General features: G+C 46.2%; 1 long non-coding RNA gene across 1 annotated transcript in view; it reads right to left on the bottom strand.

Annotated features, from left to right (window-relative positions):
- LOC116358082 (uncharacterized) overlaps positions 1-17,013 on the bottom strand; it is a 36,897-nt gene extending 19,884 nt beyond the window's left edge. Inside the window, exons 1-2 of the long non-coding RNA XR_004205917.1 lie at positions 16,908-17,013; positions 8,132-8,203 (exon numbers count right to left, since the gene is read on the bottom strand). This is a non-coding gene — a long non-coding RNA (uncharacterized LOC116358082). The remainder of the gene's footprint in view (positions 1-8,131; positions 8,204-16,907) is intronic.
- Positions 17,014-17,445: the final 432 nt, after the last annotated feature.

Below are 17,445 nucleotides of genomic sequence, written 5' to 3'. Positions count from 1 at the left end.
CCTGACCACTGTGACTGACCCTAAACAGAGAGTACACAGCGGCAGAATACCTGACCACTGTGACTGACCCTAAACAGAGAGAACACAGCGGCAGAATACCTGACCACTGTGACTGACCCTAAACAGAGAGAACACAGCGGCAGAATACCTGACCACTGTGACTGACCCTAAACAGAGAGCACACAGCGGCAGAATACCTGACCACTGTGACTGACCCTAAACAGAGAGAACACAGCGGCAGAATACCTGACCACTGTGACTGACCCTAAACAGAGAGTACACAGCGGCAGAATACCTGACCACTGTGACTGGCCCTAAACAGAGAGTACATAGTGACAGAATACCTGACCACTGTGACTGACCCTAAACAGAGAGTACACAGCGGCAGAATACCTGACCACTGTGACTGACCCTAAACAGAGAGTACACAGTAGCAGAATACCTGACCACTGTGACTGACCCTAAACAGAGAGAACACAGCGGCAGAATACCTGACCACTGTGACTGACCCTAAACAGAGAGTACACAGCGGCAGAATACCTGACCACTGTGACTGACCCTAAACAGAGAGTACACAGCGGCAGAATACCTGACCACTGTGACTGACCCAAATTTAAGGAAAGCTTTGACTATGTACAGACTCAGTGAGCATAGCCTTGCTATTGAGAAAGGCTGCCGTAGGCAGACCTGGCTCTCAAGAGAAGACAGGATATGTGCTCACTGCCCACAAAATTAGGTGGAAACTGAGCTGCACTTCCTAACCTCCTGCCCAATGTATGACCATATTAGAGAGACATATTTCCCTCAGATTACACAGATCCACAAAGAATTCGAAAACAAATCCAATTTTGATAAACTCCCATATCTACTGGGTGAAATTCCACAGTAGCAAGATTTGTGACCTGTTGCCACGAGAAAAGGGCAACCAGTGAAGAACAAACACCATTGTAAATACAACCCATATTTATGCTTATTTATTTTCCTTTGTGTACTTTAACTATTTGTACAGTGTTCCAACACTGTATATATATATATATATATATATGTTAACACATGTTTCCCATGTGAATAAAGCCCCTTAAATTGAATTAGAGAGAGAGAGAGACAGAGAGAGAGACAGAGAGAGAGAGAGAGAGAGAGAGAAAACCCACAGACACTCAGCCCTCAGTGGAATGAGTTTGACACTTGACCTACGTGGTCGAAATAACTCAACTGGCTGGTTCGCCTGTCTATAACGAGCAGGGGCGGGCAATACTTAGATCCTTCAGCTCTGATTGGATAGAGTGAAGCTGTATTTCTCCATCCACTCGCTTCATAAATTCACCCAATAATTTATCCTTGAATGTTTTGGGTCTGACCATTTAGATTGCTGCTTCCTGCTACTATCATAAATAACATGGCGAGGATGTGCATTAATCAAGCTATCAATGTGCGTAATATCTAACCAGCGGGGAGAGGGTAGGGATGATGAAACGCTGATTCTGACTGACTGAGAGCAACCTTGGCTGCCCCACTGCAAGTTGAGGACACACAGACACACCCACCCCTCCACACTGCTCCTAATCTGTAATCTGAGGTATTTTGTCAATGTAGTTTTTTTAATGCATTCCTACTTATCATCTGTTAATTTACGCATACGATTGTGAGTATGGCCATGTTGGCACACCAGTACTTAGAACCCACACCAGTACTTAGAACCCTACAGCAGGGCTGTTCCGGTACTTAGAACCCTACAGCAGGGCTGTTCCGGTACCTAGAACCCTACAGCAGGGCTGTTCCCATACCTAGAACCCTACAGCAGGGCTACTCAATTCCAGTTCTGGAGGGCCGGAAACATTTCTGCTTTAGGAAATTTGTACGGTTCTTCAAAGAACCATCCCATTCTTCAGAGACCCTAAAACGGTTCCCCTATGGCATCGCTCTCAATAACCTTATTTGGGATGTTGGAATAAAATGTCTCTATTTTCAGCACTTAAGACCAATTCTACTTTGAGACGTGTTGTGGATGTAGGTCCCGGTCAAAAGCGTTTAAACGTTAAGGGGCTTTGACCGGTTCTGGACCGACCTTTCTGTGAACAGTGAACATTCTGGTTGTTCTGCGTCCCATGCAACTCTCTGCCGTTAACTCTCTAGTGTTAACTCTCAGCCGTTAACTCTCTAGTGTTAACTCTCAGCTGTTAACTCTCTAGTGTTAACTCTCTGCTGTTAACTCTCTAGTGTTAACTCTCTGCCATTAACTCTCTAGTGTTAACTCTCTAGTGTTAACTCTCTAGTGTTAACTCTCTGCCGTTAACTCTCTGCCGTTAACTCTCTGCCGTTAACTCTCTAGTGTTAACTCTCTAGTGTTAACTCTCTGCCGTTAACTCTCTAGTGTTAACTCTCTAGTGTTAACTCTCTAGTGTTAACTCTCTGCCGTTAACTCTCTAGTGTTAACTCTCTGCCGTTAACTCTCTAGTGTTAACTCTCAGCCGTTAACTCTCTAGTGTTAACTCTCTGCCGTTAACTCTCTAGTGTTAACTCTCTAGTGTTAACTCTCTAGTGTTAACTCTCTAGTGTTAACTCTCTGTCGTTAACTCTCTGCCGTTAACTCTCTAGTGTTAACTCTCTGTCGTTAACTCTCTGCCGTTAACTCTCTAGTGTTAACTCTCTAGTGTTAACTCTCTGTTGTTAACTCTCTGCCGTTAACTCTCTAGTGTTAACTCTCAGCCGTTAACTCTCTAGTGTTAACTCTCTGCTGTTAACTCTCTAGTGTTAACTCTCTGCCATTAACTCTCTAGTGTTAACTCTCTAGTGTTAACTCTCTAGTGTTAACTCTCTAGTGTTATCTCTCTAGTGTTAACTCTCTGTCGTTAACTCTCTGCCGTTAACTCTCTAGTGTTAACTCTCTGCCGTTAACTCTCTAGTGTTAACTCTCAGCCGTTAACTCTCTAGTGTTAACTCTCTAGTGTTAACTCTCTAGTGTTAACTCTCTAGTGTTAACTCTCTGCCGTTAACTCTCTAGTGTTAACTCTCTGCCGTTAACTCTCTAGTGTTAACTCTCTGCTGTTGACTTCTCAGCTGAGACGCAGTATGTGAAATCTGACACCTCATTTGCATAGGGAGCGACACATCACATTTTCTGGCCTATCCAAACCAAGCATTGACTTTCTGTGCCTGTGAACCTCGTAGCTCCGCTTACAATACGGGATATGAGAAAGAGAGAGAGGGTCTAACGATCGCAGCTAAAAAGCAGTCTCATCTCACTGTGACATTCCCAGATGGATTTATAGAGCTCTCAACAGGAAAAGAAAACAAAATAATTTGTAGAGTTGAAACAACTTTCTCTTGGGCACAAGAGGGACAACGTCACTTTTAGCTTAAAGCTGAAATTGTTACGAGTTAGCAGGCGTTTGATTGGCGACTCTGCGTCGCTCAGAGGAACGCTGGGCAGAAAATGCTCTGTCCGTCAGTTAAAGAAAAGGGTGACAATTAAATTGACAATACAATATTTATTGTACACTTCTAAAAAAAAGGTTGTTTAATTGTTGCTATATTTAAAAAGGCACTGATTATTTCAAGGACCCTGTTGTTGAACAGGGAAAAAAAATCTTATGATTTTTTCATATTTGTACTGTATACTTGAGCTTGTATCCTCTAAAGTGACTACAACTCAGCGATTTATAACTCATTTTATTACCAGAAAGGTCATATTTGAACCTTTTCTGGCAGTATAATCATTACTAGGTATTGTTTTTGGCCCTCTCCGGATAAAACATTACATTGGGGTGGGTATGTCTACTTAGGAGGTTAAAAATGGCACCCTCTTCCATATATAGTACACTACTTTAGTCCAGGGCCCATAGGGCTCTGGTCAAAGTAGTGCACTATATATGGAAGAGGCTGCCATTGGGGATGTACCATAAAATCCTGAATATAGTATGTGATTTAACTGGCCTTAAAACCGGTTATAAGAGGATTCCTTGGATAAGGCCCCAAATGGTCCTCAAATACAGCTGCCTCCGTTTAAGTCGCGTCCCAAATAGAACCCTATTCCCTATATAGTGCACTACTTTAGACCAGAGCCCTATAGAACCCTATTCCCTATATAGTGCACTACTTTAGACCAGAGCCCTATGGAACCCTATTCCCTATATAGTGCACTACTTTAGACCAGAATCCTATGGAACCCTATTCCCTATATAGTGCACTACTATAGACCAGAGCCCTATGGAACCCTATATAGTACACTACTTTAGACCAGAGCCCTATGGAACCCTATTCCCTATATAGTGCACTACTACAGACCAGAGCCCTATGGAACCCTATATAGTACACTCCTTTAGACCAGAGCCCTATGGAACCATATTCCCTATATAGTGCACTACTTTGGACCAGAGCCCTATGGAACCCTATTCCCTATATAGTGCACTACTTTAGACCAGAGCCCTATTGGGTAACATGTAGCCAAGTCGTTAGAGCGTTGGACTAGTAACCGAAAGGTTGCGAGTTCAAATCCCCGAGCTGATAAGATACAAATCTGTCGTTCTGCCCCTGAACAGGCAGTTAACCCACTGTTCCTAGGCCGTCATTGAAAATAAGAATTTGTTCTTAATTGCCTAGTTAAATAAATAAAAATGGCACCCTATTCCCTATATAGTACACTACTTTAGTCCAGGGCCCATAGAGCTCCGGTCAAAGTAGTGCACTATATAGGGAAGAGGCTGCCATTGGGGATGTACAGGAAAATCCTGAATATAGTATGTGATAGATTTCCCAAATTACACATTGGCTGTACAATATTGTATGAGTTTAGATGTGGAGTGGAACTATTTTCAAAACCAAATTATATTGGTCGCATATTTACATTCATTTCCACGGTAGTGGTTTATGCAAATAGTCCTGTAATTGTAATGCTTCCTCCATACACTTTTATTCATTCAACCATTCAGTCCTCTCAACCAATCAGTCCTCTCAACCAATCAGTCCTCTCAACCATTCAGTCCTCTCAACCATTCAGTCCTCTCAACCATTCAGTCCTCTCAACCAATCAGTCCTCTCAACCATTCAGTCCTCTCAACCATTCAGTCCTCTCAACCAATCAGTCCTCTCAACCAATCAGTCCTCTCAACCAATCAGTTCTCTCAACCATTCAGTCCTCTCAACCAATCAGTCCTCTCAACCATTCAGTCCTCTCAACCAATCAGTCCTCTCAACCAATCAATCCTCTCAACCATTCAGTCCTCTCAACCAATCCGTCCTCTCAACCAATCCGTCCTCTCAACCATTCAGTCCTCTCAACCATTCAGTCCTCTCAACCAATCTGTCCTCTCAACCATTCAGTCCTCTCAACCAATCCGTCTTCTCAACCATTCCGTCCTCTCAACCATTCAGTCCTCTCAACCAATCAGTCCTCTCAACCAATCAGTCCTCTCAACCATTCAGTCCTCTCAACCATTCAGTCCTCTCAACCATTCAGTCCTCTCAACCAATCAGTCCTCTCAACCATTCAGTCCTCTCAACCATTCAGTCCTCTCAACCAATCAGTCCTCTCAACCAATCAGTCCTCTCAACCAATCAGTTCTCTCAACCATTCAGTCCTCTCAACCAATCAGTCCTCTCAACCATTCAGTCCTCTCAACCAATCAGTCCTCTCAACCAATCAATCCTCTCAACCATTCAGTCCTCTCAACCAATCCGTCCTCTCAACCAATCCGTCCTCTCAACCATTCAGTCCTCTCAACCATTCAGTCCTCTCAACCAATCTGTCCTCTCAACCATTCAGTCCTCTCAACCAATCCGTCTTCTCAACCATTCCGTCCTCTCAACCATTCAGTCCTCTCAACCAATCAGTCCTCTCAACCAATCAGTCCTCTCAACCATTCAGTCCTCTCAACCAATCCGTCCTCTCAACCATTCCGTCCTCTCAACCATTCAGTCCTCTCAACCAATCAGTCCTCTCAACCATTCAGTCCTCTCAACCATTCAGTCCTCTCAACCAATCAGTCCTCTCAACCATTCATTCCTCTCAACATTCAGTCCTCTCAACCATTCCGTCCTCTCAACCATTCCGTCCTCTCAACCATTCAGTCCTCTCAACCAATCCGTCTTCTCAACCAATCCGTCCTCTCAACCATTCCGTCCTCTCAACCATTCCGTCCTCTCAACCATTCAGTCCTCTCAACCATTCAGTCCTCTCAACCATTCAGTCCTCTCACCCAATCTCTCCTCTCAACCAATCAGTCCTCTCAACCAATCAGTCCTCTCAACCATTCAGTCCTCTCAACCATTCAGTCCTCTCAACCAATCCGTCGTCTCATCCAATCAGTCCTCTCAACCATTCAGTCCTCTCAACCAATCCGTCGTCTCACCCAATCAGTCCTCTCAACCATTCAGTCCTCTCAACCATTCAGTCCTCTCAACCATTCAGTCCTCTCAACCAATCAGTCCTCTCAACCATTCAGTCCTCTGAACATTCCGTCCTCTCAACCATTCCGTCCTCTCAACCATTCCGTCCTCTCAACCAATCAGTCCTCTCAACCAATCAGTCCTCTCAACCAATCAGTCCTCTCAACCATTCAGTCCTCTCAACCATTCAGTCCTCTCAACCATTCAGTCCTCTCAACCAATCAGTCCTCTCAACCATTCAGTCCTCTCAACCAATCAGTCATCTCATACACAACCATTATTACCCCAGGTTGTTGCTGTACATCAGATTGTGCATTTTGCCAAATTACCTGGTGCACTATACCTTGCGTGAAGACCTGTCCTGGTAGGTGTTTCTCAAACTCGGTTCTGGGGTCCTCCTCTGGATACACATTTAGTTGTTTTGCCCTGGCACTACACAGCTGATTCAAATAATCTAAAGCTTGATGATGAGATTGTTAGTTGAATCAGCTGTGTAGTTCTAGAGCCAAAAACCAAAATGTGTACCCCATGGGGTCCCTAAGACAGAGTTTGGGTTAACTTGCATTATCTAATTCCTAGGAAACCTGGTTAACGACTAGGCAACCATGTTCCTGGAGGTACTGCAAGATGTTTGTGTCCAAACTAGGCACAACACCTGACCAACTGAGCTAGTTGATCAGTTCAGTGATTGCCTTTAATCCAACACACCTGGTCTTCCAGATTGGTTAAATCATGAATATGAAGTGCCTGTGGTACCCCAGGAACCAGGGTTGCCTGGTTACCCTGATATATCTGCTATTTCCCCTGTGAACATTCGAATGAGAATAATGATGAACGTGATGGAACACAGACACTGGACAGAGGAACTCTGCCTAGAAGGCCAGCACACTGGACAGAGGAACTCTGCCTAGAAGGCCAGCACACTGGACAGAGGAACTCTGCCTAGAAGGCCAGATGGTCCTCCTCAGGAATCCATTAAACAAGCTGTTAGATCACGTATCGAGAGCGTTTTCTAGTGTTCACTATGTTTCGTAAGAATCACCAGTACAACAACTAGAATCTAGGATTCAATCCGACCAAGGTTGCCTGGTTACCCTGATATATCTGGACTAGGTTTTATCTCGGTAGGATAACAGTCTCAAACCCAGACATGTTTCTAACTAGATATGAGCCTTTCTAACAGGATGACTAGTCAACTTTGATACATGGACTCAATTATTTTCATGCAAATGGACAACAAAAGTATAACTGACTTGACAATAAATCAAATCCAGTCCAGTCAAATCCAGTCCAGTCGTGTCCAGTCAAATCCAGTCCAGTCGTGTCCAGTTAAATCCAGTCCAGTCAAATCCAGTCCAGTTAAATACAGTCCAGTCAAATCCAGTCCAGTCAAATCCAGTCCAGTTAAATCCAGTCCAGTTAAATCCAGTCCAGTCAAATCCAGTCCAGTCGTGTCCAGTTAAATCCAGTCCAGTTAAATCCAGTCCAGTCAAATCCAGTCCAGTTAAATCCAGTCCAGTTAAATCCAGTCCAGTCAAATCCAGTCCAGTAGTGTCCAGTTAAATCCAGTCCAGTCAAATCCAGTCCATTTAAATCCAGTCCAGTCAAACCCAGTTCAGTCGTGTCCAGTCAAATCCAGTCCAGTTAAATCCAGTCCAGTCAAATCCAGTCCAGTCGTGTCCAGTTAAATCCAGTCCAGTCGTGTCCAGTTAAATCCAGTCTAGTCCAGTTTCATATTAGTACTCACAGTCTCTGCAGGTGTGCGTATTTGGAGAAGATGTTGTCAGACAAGCTCTTTATCTTGTTACTCTTCAGAGACCTGCAACAGGAACCAGACAACACTGTACTGTTACTATGGTTACACACACACACACACACAACAGCGGGGTGATGACAAGCTAGAAGTAAAGCACAGACAGGGAGATAGCAGAGTACTTCAGATGTAGGATCTTAATTTGACCAGATTCTCACAGCAGTAAAATTATCCTGCAGCAACAGGAAATGTGAATAATTATGTGGATTATAAATAATGGAAATGTTTGTAGGGGTTGATACATTTTTTGTTTGTTTAAATCAAGTCTGACATTTTAAAGTTAAATTACAAACCTTAGAAGCCTTTTTAAACCTTGCATACACTACAACTTGCATTAATCACCAAAAATTCTCTGTGTGAACAAATTATGATACTACATCTGTACACACTGCTGCCTGACTTCACATAGTAAACCATGTGCTCTCTCTTGGCAGGAAGAGGACAGGAGAAGAGAGAATAATCAGTGAACGAGGGAAAGCCACTAATGAATGAGAGTAATAAACTATCAAACAATCTCTGTTTCATACTTTCTTTTGACTAATACTCACACTCACTCACACACACACACACACACACACACACACACTCACACACACACACACACACACACACACACACACACACACACACACACACACACACACACACACACACACACACACACACGTAGTAGTCAGCTGGAATGCATTTCAGTTAACAGGTGTACCTTGTTAAAAAAAAAGTGGAATTTATTTCCTTCTTAATGCGTTTCAGCCAATCAGTGTTGTGACAAGGTAGGGGTGGGTATACAGAAGATAGCCCATTTTGGTAAAAGACCAAGTCCATATTATGGCAAGAACAGCTCAAATGAGCAAAGAGAAACGACAGTCCATCATTACTTTAAGACATGAAGGTCAGTCAATCCGGAAAATGTAGAGAACTTTGAAAGTTTCTTCATGTGTAGTTGCAAAGACCAAGCGCTATGATGAAACTGGCTCTCATGAGGACCGCCACAGGAAAGGAAGACCCCGAGTTACCTCTGCTGCAGAGGATAAGTTCATTAGAGTTAACGGGCTCTCATGAGGACCGCCACAGGAAAGGAAGACCCAGAGTTACCTCTGCTGTAGAGTTCAAGTTCATTAGAGTTAACTGTCTCTCATGAGGAAAGCCACAGGAAAGGAAGACCCAGAGTTACCTCTGATGAAGAGTTCAAGTTCATTAGAGTTAACGGTCTCTCATGAGGACCGCCACAGGAAAGGAAGACCCAGAGTTACCTCTGCTGCAGAGGATAAGTTCATTAGAGTTAACGGGCTCTCATGAGGTCCGCCACAGGAAAGGAAGACCCAGAGTTACCTCTGCTGCAGAGAACAAGTTCATTAGCGTTAACTAACTGCACCTCAGATTGCAGCCCAAATAAATGCTTCACAGAGGTCAAGTAACAGACACATCTCAACATCAACTGTTCAGAGGAGACTGTGTGAATCAGGCATTCATGATCGAATTGCTGCAAAGAAACCACACCAATAAGGAGAAGAGACTTGTTTGGGTCAAGAAACACGAGCAATGGACATTAGACCAATGAAAATCTGTCCTTTGGTCTGATGTCCAAATGTGAGATTTTTGGTTCTAACAGCCGTGTCTTTGTAAGACGCAAAGTAGGTGAACGGATAATCTTCGCATGTGTGGTTCCCACCATGAAGCATGGAGAAGGAGGTGTGATGGTGCTTAGCTGGTGACACTGTCAGTGAATTATTTACAATTCAAGGCACACTTAACCAGCATGGCCAACACAGGATTCTGCAGCGATACACCATCCCATCTGGTTTGCGCTTAGTGGGGACTATCATTTGTGTTTCAACAGGACAATGACCCAAAACACAACTCCAGGCTGTGTAAGGGCTATTTGACCAAGAAGGATAGTGATGGAGTGCTGCATCAGATGACCTGGCCTCCACAATCACCCGACCTCAAACCAATTGAGATGGTTTGAGTTGAGTTGGACTGCAGAGTGAAGGAAAAGCAGCCAACAAGTGCTCAGGATATGTGGGAACTCCTTCAAGATAATTCTTCATGCAGCTGGTTGAGAGAATGCCAAGAGTGTGCAAAGCTTTCATCAAGGCAATGGTGAAAACTTTGAAGAATCTCAAATATAAAATATATTTTGATTTGTTTAACACATTTTTGGTTACTACATGATTCCATATGTGTTTTGTCATAGTTTTGATGTCTTCACTATTATTCTACAATGCAAAATGAGTAGGTGTTAAAAACTTTTGACTGGTTCTGTAAGTCCTCCAGGCCCTGGGTAGCTCTAGTCCTCCAGGACCTGGGAAACTCTAGTCCTCCAGGCTCTGGGTAGCTCTAGTCCTCCAGGCCCTGGGAAACTCTAGTCCTCCAGGCTCTGGGTAGCTCTAGTCCTCCAAGCCCTGGGAAACTCTAGTCCTCCAGGTTCTAGGTAGCTCTAGTCCTCCAGGCCCTGGGTCACTCTAGTCCTCCAAGCCCTGTGTAACTCTAGTCCTCCACACCCTGGGTATCTCTAGTCCTCCATGCCCTGGGTAACTCTAGTCCTCCAAGCCCTGGGTAACTCTAGTCCCATGCCCTGGGTATCTCTAGTCCTCCATGCCCTGGGTAACTCTACTCCTCCAGGCCTTGGGTAACTATAGTCCCATTCCCTAGGTAATGCTAGTCCTCCAAGCCCTGGGTAACTCTAGTCCACCAAGCCCTGGGTATCTCTAGTCCTCCAGGCCCTGGTTACCTCTAGTCCTCAAGGCCCTGGGTAACTCTTGTCTTCCAGGCCCTGTGTAATTCTAGTCCCATGCCCTGGGTAACTCTAGTCCTCCAAGCCCTGGGTAACTCTAGTCCTCCATGCCCTGGGTAGCTCTAGTCCACCAGGCCCTGGGTAACACTAGTCCTCCAGGCCCTGGGTAACTCTAGTCCTCCAGGCCATGGGTATCTCTAGTCCTCCAGGCCCTGGTTACCTCCAGTCCTCCAAGCCCTGGGTAACTCTAGTCCTCCAAGCCCTGGGTAGCTTTAGTCCTCCAGGCCCTGGGTATCTCTAGTCCTCCAGGCCCTGGGTATCTCTAGTACTCCAGGCCCTGGGTAGCTTTAGTCCTCCAGGCCCTGGGTAGCTCTAGTCCTCCAGGACCTGGGAAACTCTAGTCCTCCAGGCTCTGGGTAGCTCTAGTCCTCCAGGCCCTGGGAAACTCTAGTCCTCCAGGCTCTGGGTAGCTCTAGTCCTCCAAGCCCTGGGAAACTCTAGTCCTCCAGGCTCTAGGTAGCTCTAGTCCTCCAGGCCCTGGGTCACTCTAGTCCTCCAAGCCCTGGGTAACTCTAGTCCTCCACACCCTGGGTATCTCTAGTCCTCCATGCCCTGGGTAACTCTAGTCCTCCAAGCCCTGGGTAACTCTAGTCCCATGCCCTGGGTATCTCTAGTCCTCCATGCCCTGGGTAACTCTACTCCTCCAGGCCTTGGGTAACTATAGTCCCATTCCCTAGGTAATGCTAGTCCTCCAAGCCCTGGGTAACTCTAGTCCACCAAGCCCTGGGTATCTCTAGTCCTCCAGGCCCTGGTTACCTCTAGTCCTCCAGGACCTGGGAAACTCTAGTCCTCCAGGCTCTGGGTAGCTCTAGTCCTCCAGGCCCTGGGAAACTCTAGTCCTCCAGGCTCTGGGTAGCTCTAGTCCTCCAAGCCCTGGGAAACTCTAGTCCTCCAGGTTCTAGGTAGCTCTAGTCCTCCAGGCCCTGGGTCACTCTAGTCCTCCAAGCCCTGTGTAACTCTAGTCCTCCACACCCTGGGTATCTCTAGTCCTCCATGCCCTGGGTAACTCTAGTCCTCCAAGCCCTGGGTAACTCTAGTCCCATGCCCTGGGTATCTCTAGTCCTCCATGCCCTGGGTAACTCTACTCCTCCAGGCCTTGGGTAGCTTTAGTCCTCCAGGCCCTGGGTAGCTCTAGTCCTCCAGGACCTGGGAAACTCTAGTCCTCCAGGCTCTGGGTAGCTCTAGTCCTCCAGGCCCTGGGAAACTCTAGTCCTCCAGGCTCTGGGTAGCTCTAGTCCTCCAAGCCCTGGGAAACTCTAGTCCTCCAGGCTCTAGGTAGCTCTAGTCCTCCAGGCCCTGGGTCACTCTAGTCCTCCAAGCCCTCGGTAACTCTAGTCCTCCACACCCTGGGTATCTCTAGTCCTCCATGCCCTGGGTAACTCTAGTCCTCCAAGCCCTGGGTAACTCTAGTCCCATGCCCTGGGTATCTCTAGTCCTCCATGCCCTGGGTAACTCTACTCCTCCAGGCCTTGGGTAACTATAGTCCCATTCCCTAGGTAATGCTAGTCCTCCAAGCCCTGGGTAACTCTAGTCCACCAAGCCCTGGGTATCTCTAGTCCTCCAGGCCCTGGTTACCTCTAGTCCTCAAGGCCCTGGGTAACTCTTGTCTTCCAGGCCCTGTGTAATTCTAGTCCCATGCCCTGGGTAACTCTAGTCCTCCAAGCCCTGGGTAACTCTAGTCCTCCATGCCCTGGGTAGCTCTAGTCCACCAGGCCCTGGGTAACACTAGTCCTCCAGGCCATGGGTATCTCTAGTCCTCCAGGCCCTGGTTACCTCCAGTCCTCCAAGCCCTGGGTAACTCTAGTCCTCCAAGCCCTGGGTAGCTTTAGTCCTCCAGGCCCTGGGTATCTCTAGTCCTCCAGGCCCTGGGTATCTCTAGTACTCCAGGCCCTGGGTAGCTTTAGTCCTCCAGGCCCTGGGTATCTCTAGTCCTCCAGGCCCTGGGTATCTCTAGTACTCCAGGCCCTGGGTAGCTTTAGTCCTCCAGGCCCTGGGTATCTCTAGTCCTCCAGGCCCTGGGTATCTCTAGACCTCCAGGCCCTGGGTAACTCTAGTCCTCCAGGCCCTGGGTATCTCTAGACCTCCAGGCCCTGGGTAACTCTAGTCCACCAGGCCCTGGGTAGCTCTAGTCCACCAGGCCCTGGGTGTCTCTAGTCCTCCAGGCCCTGGGTATCTCTAGTCCTCCAGGCCCTGGTTATCTCTAGTCCTCCAGGTCCTGGTTATCTCTCGCCAGCAGCGTAACACCCTGCATCCCACTGCTGGCTTGCTTCTGAAGCTAAGCAGGGTTGGTCCTGGTTGGTCCCTGGATGGGAGACCAGATGCTGCTGGAGTGGTGTTGGAGGGCCAGTAGGAGGTCTTATAAGATATCCCAATGCCCCAGGGCAGTGATTGGGGACATTGCCCTGTCTAGGGTGCCGTCTTTCGGAAAGGACGTTAAACGGGTGTCCTAAACGGGTGTCCTGACTCTCTGTGGTCACTAAAGAACCCATGCCACTTATCGTAAGATTAGGGGTGTTAACGCCGGTGTCCTGGCTAAATTTACAATCTGGCCCTCATATGGTCACCTAATCATCCCCAGCTTACAATTGGCTCATTCCTTCTCTCCACTTTAACTATTCCCCAGGTCATTACTGTATTTGAGAATGTATTCTCAGTCAACTTACTAGGTAAAATAAATAAAAACTCCAGGTCCTGGATAACTCTAGTCCCCTGGGCAACGCTGTCTACAGTCTTTCATTACACTCCATCTTATTTATCGATTTATGAGATGGATTGTGTTCCTTTCGAACCAATCAATGCCTTTGCATTTAACTTGTGATTTCGATTTCATTCTCTCTTTGAAAGTTAAAGAAACTGAATTTAGCGGAAACACGTTCAACCAATGATGGATTATAATGTAGCCTGTAAGGGACTCCAAAGCATTTTCAGGATCAAACCAAACACATCTCTAGTACTCTGGGACTGTAAATGAAACACATACACACATCTCTAGTACTCTGGGACTGTAAATGAAACCAGACACTCATCTCTAGTACTCTGGGACTGTAAATGAAACACATACACACATCTCTAGTACTCTGGGACTGTAAATGAAACACATACACACATCTCTAGTACTCTGGGACTGTAAATGAAACACATACACACATCCTTAGTACTCTGGGACTGTAATGAAACACAGACACATATCTCTAGTACTCTGGGACTGTAAATGAAACCAGACAGACACACATCCTGTACACACAGACACACATCCTGTACAGAAACAGACACACATCCTGTACATACACAGACACACATCCTGTACATACACAGACGCACATCCTGTACATAAAGACACACATCCTGTACAGAGACACACATCCTGTACAAACACAGACACACATCCTGTACACACAGACACACATCCTGTACATAAACAGACACACATCCTGTACATACAGACACACATCCTGTACACAGACACACATCCTGTACACACAGACACACATCCTGTACATAAACAGACACACATCCTGTACAGACAGACACACATCCTGTACATAAACAGACACACATCCTGTACACACAGACACACATCCTGTACATACAGACACACATCCTGTACACAGACACACATCCTGTACACACAGACACACATCCTGTACATAAACAGACACACATCCTGTACACAGACACACATCCTGTACATACAGACACACATCCTGTACATGGACAGACACACATCCTGTACATACAGACACACATCCTGTACATAAACAGACACACATCCTGTACAGACAGACACACATCCTGTACATAAACAGACACACTGTGTCTGTGTTTGGTTGACTCTACTGCTGGGTTGTTTGGTTGACTCTACTGCTGGGTTGTTTGGCTGATCCTACTGCTGGGTTGTTTGGCTAACCCTACTGCTGGGTTGTTTGGTTGACTCTACTGCTGGGTTGTTTGGCTGATCCTACTGCTGGGTTGTTTGGTTGACTCTACTGCTGGGTAGTTTGGTTGACTCTACTGCTGGGTTGTTTGGTTGACTCTACTGCTGGGTTGTTTGGTTGATCCTACTGCTGGGTTGTTTGGTTGATCCAACTGCTGGGTTGTTTGGTTGACTCTACTGCTGGGTTGTTTGGTTGATCCTACTGCTGGGTTGTTTGGTTGATTCTACTGCTGGGTAGTTTGGTTGATCCTACTGCTGGGTTGTTTGGTTGATCCTACTGCTGGTTTGTTTGGTTGACTCTACTGCTGGGTTGTTTGGTTGACTCTACTGCTGGGTTGTTTGGTTGACTCTACTGCTGGGTTGTTTGGTTGACTCTACTGCTGGGTTGTTTGGTTGACTCTACTGCTGGGTTGATTGGTTGACTCTACTGCTGGGTTGTTTGGTTGACCCTACAGCTGGGTTATTTGGTTGATCCTACTGCTGGGTTGTTTGGTTGATCCTACTGCTGGGTTGTAGGCATTGGGTCACTTAGTTGGGTTGTTTTCTTTAAAAGCGTCTGTGGTATTGATGCTGGATGCTGGGTTATTGATGCTGGGTTATTGATGCTGGATGCTGGGTTATTGATGCTGGGTTATTGATGCTGGGTGCTGGGTTATTGATGCTGGGTTATTGATGCTGGGTTATTGATGCTGGATGCTGGGTAATTGATGCTGGGTTATTGATGCTGTGTTATTGATGCTGGATGCTGGGTTATTGATGCTGGGTTATTGATGCTGGATGCTGGGTTATTGATGCTGGGTTATTGATGCTGGGTTATTGATGCTGGGTCATTGATACTGGATGCTGGGTTATTGATGCTGGGTTATTGATGCTGGGTTATTGATACTGGGTTATTGATGATGGGGTACTGAGATAAGGACCCGTCAGATCAGATCAGAAGACTGGATGCGTAGTTTAGCAGGAGTCTGACTTTTTCAGATAGTTATTTTTAACCACCTGTGAGAATAAATGTCATTCCTGTTAATCTGTCCTGTTGTATAGTTATCACATGTTAAGGTTCAAGGCGTTTAATGTTTAAAGCTTCAATAATGCTTACTGAGGAGTTCCCTGTAAATCCTGATCCTGATTTTTGACCTTTGCCTGTCCTGACCCTGACCCTGTACCCGCCCGCCCGACCACTGCCTGACTGAGCCTGCCTGAGCCTGCCTGAGCCTGCCTGAGCCTGCCTGCCTGAGCCTGCCTGCCTGAGCCTGCCTGCCTGAGCCTGCCTGCCTGAGCCTGCCTGCCTGAGCCTGCCTGCCTGAGCCTGCCTGCCTGAGCCTGCCTGCCTGAGCCTGCCTGCCTGAGCCTGCCTGCCTGAGCCTGCCGGCAGTCCTGTACCTTTGCTCCACCTTCCGATTATCGACCCCTGCCTGCCTGTCATTTGCCCCTGTGGTTATAATAACCATTGTTACTTCACACAGTCTGCACTTGGGCCTTACCTTGATTCCTGATCATTGTTGGGATTCCTGTTATTGTAATCAATAATATTATCAATAATATTAATAGTATAGAAGAACATGTCAAATATATTTTATGTGAACTTAACACGATGAACAAGAATGGAATTTACTCTCACGGGTGGCCAATAAGCTCTGTCTGAAAGCCACGCCTCTAATAAGCCATACCTCCAGAAAATAGATTAAGGAATATATTCATAAAGACCCAGTTTGAGAGTAAAATCATCTCCAATTGATGGTTAAATTAACCTATGTTTGGGTAATCCCAACATCCCAACACCCCAACAACCAAAATGTTGGGCTATTCACGCAACCCAACTGGCTAGGGAAAAATAACCCAAAATGTGGTCTGTTCACTATTTAACCAGCGCTGGGTTGCCTAATAACCCAAATTGGGAGTGCTTTCTCTCACACACACACACATCGCAGACACACACACACACCGCAGACAAACACACACACACTGAGAGATGTACTTACAGCCAGGTGACATTGGTGGAGACTTGAGGAACGTCATGTAGGTTGACTTCCACACACTCCAGTTCTGTCTTGATACAGTCACAATTCTCTGGGTACTGCTGCAAGACTACACAACCACACACAGTTAATAAACAACTACACACACACAAACACGCTGACACACACACTGATGCACAAACTGACACACACACACCAACACACACACACACACACACACTGACACACACACTGATGCACAAACTGACACACACACACACACAAACACACACACACACACACACACACAGACACACAAACACACACACTGACACAAACACACACATTGAACACAAACACACACACTGACACAAGCATACACACTGACAGCAGTCTTCTGGTGGTAGGCCCTGTGGTTCGACCTTTCTGACGGTTCGATCAAAGATGTCCGCCCATCCGCTGTTGTCCCCTACAGACACAAGGCAATATTATAGTCATAGTTAGAGCATTACATGTTGACAGTGTCTGGATTAGTGCTGTGGCGGTCACCAAATGTCATCAG

Source organism: Oncorhynchus kisutch, linkage group LG28 (genome assembly GCF_002021735.2).
Source record: "Oncorhynchus kisutch isolate 150728-3 linkage group LG28, Okis_V2, whole genome shotgun sequence".
NCBI lineage: Eukaryota > Metazoa > Chordata > Actinopteri > Salmoniformes > Salmonidae > Oncorhynchus > Oncorhynchus kisutch.
This window is presented reverse-complemented; position numbering and strand designations above follow the sequence as displayed.